The 5000-nt window shown below is 41.0% G+C and overlaps 1 protein-coding gene across 1 annotated transcript in view; it reads right to left on the reverse strand.

Moving 5' to 3' along the window:
* The window catches only part of LOC134444518 (integrin alpha-2-like), a 32272-nt gene that overhangs the window by 22882 nt on the left and 4390 nt on the right, over positions 1–5000 (reverse strand). The window lies entirely within an intron of this gene.

Here is a 5000-nt window from a genome sequence, read left to right on the forward strand (position 1 = left end):
TGTTATGCACTGTGGTATGCGGGCCTTAACATCTACACTGTGTAAATTCACAAGCTATGGGTCACAAACACACACTTGCAAGCTATGTGTCATCGACACACAGACATACAAATAGAGAGAAGGATGTTTTCAAAAGGCATTGCTAACTTTCAAATGTATGCATTCACTTTGCTGAAGTTGTGGTATTTCACACTATGCCAAATTTTGAATTAAGTAGGCCTACAGCTTCAAACAACATTCTGCTATTTACGACACTGTTGTACATTTTTATTGTACAACATTGTTATGCATCTGGTATGACACTAAGCCAGTAGGCTACTAAGACTTACCAAGACTTACTAAATCTCCAACATAAAACAACTAAACAATACCATTAGATATGTAGCATTTTTGTTATCATGCATGTGTCTAATTGCGTGTTATCTGATTCTAATGAGTAGGCTAGGCTGTGTGTCTATGCTGCAGGGCATGGAATTTACTCTCCCTCATTCTGGCTCATCCCAGACCTCCTTGCTTGGAGCGCACGCCCAAGCATGTTGGACTGGTGGGGGACAAAACAGAAGGCTAGACACCAGGAGAACCTGTAATGTCTTGTTCGGAGATAAAAAAAAAAGAAAAAGAAAAAAAAAGAAAAGTAGGCTACTGGAAGTTTGCCAATGGCTGACAATTTTTTTTCTATGAATAGAATGAAATCACACGACGAAAATAGACAGGTTTATTGTTGTGATGTCATTGTGGATATGAAGGATCAAGGACAAGACTGGAGTCACATTCCTGAGGATAGCATATCACTACACAACAGAAAACTAGTAGCCAACTGTACTGCATCCCTGAATAAAGTATAGACTACAAGTCCAAGAAGATCACAAAATAACTATGATGAATATATTTCCTCCATCTCATTTTAAGGATAGAGGATATTTTTTCAGAACCCTACATGTTGAAGCACCTCACAACCATCTCAATAGTAATACAGAAAGTGTACTTACTCAATATCACAAAAATAACAACTGCAACGGGCTGCATCCTCGCATGTCAACAGATGAGATGCTAGACAGAAACGATTTATCCCATTGATTTTACGGAGTTGAAATGCTATCCATCAGGTGAGGACACTTTCGACGCGCCCGAGTTGGTTGAACCGCCCCAGTCTACAAAAAGTAAGGTAGGCTACATTTCCTGTTTGCATACCTCTCACGCCCTCTTAGTGACATATGTTTTCTCAGGTTCACTTCTCTGTGTGTGTATCATTGCACAGCGGTTATAGGGCCTACTATCATTATGAAATATATTTCCCCTATGTGCTCCCTATTATTTTATTTTTTTTAAACAATTTTGGGTAAAAGCTAGACTTAGGCCCGAATGGTTCATCCATCTCTGTGGTCATCTTATAAAGAAGACTAAAATAGTTTACGTCTAGCCTATTTTTGAGGGCTAAATGAAATTCAAGCATGAGGCAGTTGCAGACTTTCCAATCGAATTCAAAACACATAGGGCCTACCTGTGCAAAAACGGGGCGTGTCGAAAATAGTCTAACCTTGCCTTCTCTCCGCTGACCTTTGTCACTGAGTTTCCCCACATCATTTTACAGTATATCACGAAAGTGAATACACCCCTCGAAGTTTTGCAGATTTTTGAGTATATCTTTTCATAGGAAAGCATTACAGAAATGTCACTTTGACACAATGATTAGTGACCTTTTAACAACATATTTAACCGCTTAAATTTCTTGTTCACTCAGAAAAAAACAAAATACAGCCATTAATGTTTGAACATGTACTCACAAAAGTGAGTACACCCCAGATTAAAATCCGGTAGAGAAGGGGCTATGTTGGCTCGAATCGTCTCGAAATGAAACGAAATGAAAAGGGATGACAAGGGAGGTCATCAGTGTGCGTTTCAACCTTTCTTTGCATTGAACTTTTAAATTTTGAGTCAGCAACTGACTTCAGTAGATTGGTGTGAGATTTGAATGCAATCCTATGGAGAATATCATGATCTGCTTCAGTAGTCACAGTGCATGTTGACATGTATGTTTCTTTTAGGTGTATTTCAGATTGCCAATGTTGACAGCATTCATGCATCCCCAAACCATGTCAGTCCCACTACCATGCTTGGCTTATGAGAGGATACACCTTTTTTGTAAAACTCACTTGTTTACCACCACACATGCTTGACACCATCTAAAGCAAATTTGTTTATCTTGGTCTCAAGAGAGATGAACAGACCAAGGATATGGATCACTGGAACCATGTCGTGTGATCTGAAGAGACCAAGATAAACAAATTTGCTTTAGATGGTGTCAAGCATGTGTGGTGGTAAACAAGTGAGCTTTACAAAAAAGGTGTATCCTCTCATAAGCCAAGCATGGTAGTGGGACTGACATGGTTTGGGGATGCATGAATGCTGTCAACATTGGCAATCTGAAATACACCTAAAAGAAACATGCATGTCAACATGCACTGTGACTACTGAAGCAGATCATGATATTCTCCATAGGATTGCATTCAAATCTCACACCAATGTATTTAAGCCAGATGCAGACTCAAAATTTAAAAGTTCAATGCAAAGAAAGGTTGAAACGCACACTGATGACCTCCCTTGTCATCCCTTTTCATTTCGAGACGATTCGAGCCAACATAGCCCCTTCTCTACCGGATTTTAATCTGGGGTGTACTCACTTTTGTGAGTACATGTTCAAACATTAATGGCTGTATTTTGTTTTTTTCTGAGTGAACAAGAAATTTAAGCGGTTAAATATGTTGTTAAAAGGTCACTAATCATTGTGTCAAAGTTACATTTCTGTAATGCTTTCCTATGAAAAGATATACTCAAAAATCTGCAAAACTGTGAGGGGTGTATTCACTTTCGTGATATACTGTACCTTCACGAATGACATTTATTGAGGATATAAACGTACCTACCTCTTGCCCTCTAGAGCAGGGGTTCCCAAACTTTTCTCCCCGTGCACCCCCTTGTACATTTCAATGTGGTTCACGCACCCCCTGAGCAAATATTTTGGTGTGCTGATGGCCACTTAAGTATGGTTTCACTGCGCAAATCGTCACAAATTATGCAGTCATTTTGGGAATCCTCATTTCCAATAGAACTGATGTTTGTTCAAGCATACAATTCACCATAAAATTAAAAACTACTTCATGTTAATTAATACTGTATAAAAACACACATATCAGCCATTGCACAATTCAGCTCGCGCACCCCCTTGTGGCAGGCCACACACCCCCAGGGGTGCACGCACCCCAGTTTGGGAAACCCTGCTCTAGAGCTAGTATGCCATTCCGTGCGCCCGAGGGAATGGAACGCCCCCGCGTGTAATTGCTGAACGCAGCCAGATGATAAATGAGGTTAGATATAAGTCGAATAGTAGCATCCTTCCTTCGTCGGCAATATGAATAGCGGTGAGTAGGCCATATCAAAACTTCTACCTTATATTGGGCTATAAAAGCGCCGTATTTGAGCCTAAGAAGTGGGGTTCAGATTGTGGGACCTGTTTAAAAGGCACGGGCCGAACGTTCAACAGTAAAGTTAAGTGCGCGTAAAAACCTGTAGGCCTACATACTAGCTGAACAGAATCCTAGCATTACATATTGCATTGTTTTACCGTGAGAATATACTTGGAATATAAGAATAGAGGTGCACGTGGACGGACGTACATGGTAAGGCGCCATAGGCCTACGCGTTTGGCGAATAGAATTTCTCTCAACAAGACAAGGTGACTGCTGGAATTTTGATTGATGAAAAAACACATTCCAGTCACTATTTATGCCGCATTGTGTGTTTACGTTGTCAGGAAAGGAAGGGGATATTTTGATTGGACTCCAGATAGTCTTGTCTGGTCTTGCCATCACATTTTCCCCAGTAGGCCCGTGATGCTGTTCAGTGCCAGGCCTATCGATGTGACATCAGATAACCTCTGTCTGGCAGCTGGCTTAGGAAACCTGAAGTAATGAATATGTTCTTATAGGCTACCTTCATTGCCTACTATCTACTATTCCATGTTGCTGTTTGTGTCTGTCTGATGTGTGATGAAGTATTGAAGTAGCCTATGTCTGTTTGATGACAGGATTTCACCTCTGTGTGGAGCTAGTGGGCTTGGTTGGCTACCTAATTTCTACCCAACTACCCAACCATTCTGTCTCATCGTATGATACATCGCTGGCCGTGGAGGATAGGAACACATGTCATCCACTGGTAGGCACTTTGCTTACTCTGTTACTGTAAATGCTCCCTAACCTGACTCTTTCCAGCTGGTATGTTTTGCCTTCGTCTTCACAATACCATCTGGGAACCCTTCCCAACGACACAGTTTCAAATTATGATTCTTTAAAAAAAATCCCTACATGTGATTGGATGAACAATCTGTCCGGCATCTTTGCTGACGTGCCACTTAAGCCACTCACACTGAACTCAACCCATGACAGAGAGCCATAATGCTGCCCATCAAGGAAAAATTCACCCCACGGTCCTGATGAGCTAATTTGTTCAGAAATTATTCTTATTTTCGCGGTCCTCAAATGTTTTTCGTGAGGACATATGTGTAATTTAGCAAAACGCATCCAGATGGCGTCAGTCACGTTAAAAAAGTACACAAAAGTACACTGTCTTGATGTGGTCTGTTCACATAAATATGAAAGGGCATGTAAAAGAACATATACGCTTATTATTAAGATACTACCAATAATGAGACACATGTTGATTAGAATGACCTTGAAGCATGACCTTTGACCTCAGTCATGTACTCAGTGTGGCCTACGCCCGCATGCATGCATGCACGCACGCACACGCACACACGCACACACGCACGCACACACACACACACACACACACACACACACACACACACACACACACACACACACACACACAGGGCATGGTTGTACCATATTGCTGTATCCAGTATGCTATGCAGTACTGCATATAGTAAGAGATTGTGAATGACGATATATTATGTAACAGGTGACACTATTTTTAAAAAAAAC

This window comes from Engraulis encrasicolus, chromosome 3, assembly GCF_034702125.1.
Source record: "Engraulis encrasicolus isolate BLACKSEA-1 chromosome 3, IST_EnEncr_1.0, whole genome shotgun sequence".
NCBI lineage: Eukaryota > Metazoa > Chordata > Actinopteri > Clupeiformes > Engraulidae > Engraulis > Engraulis encrasicolus.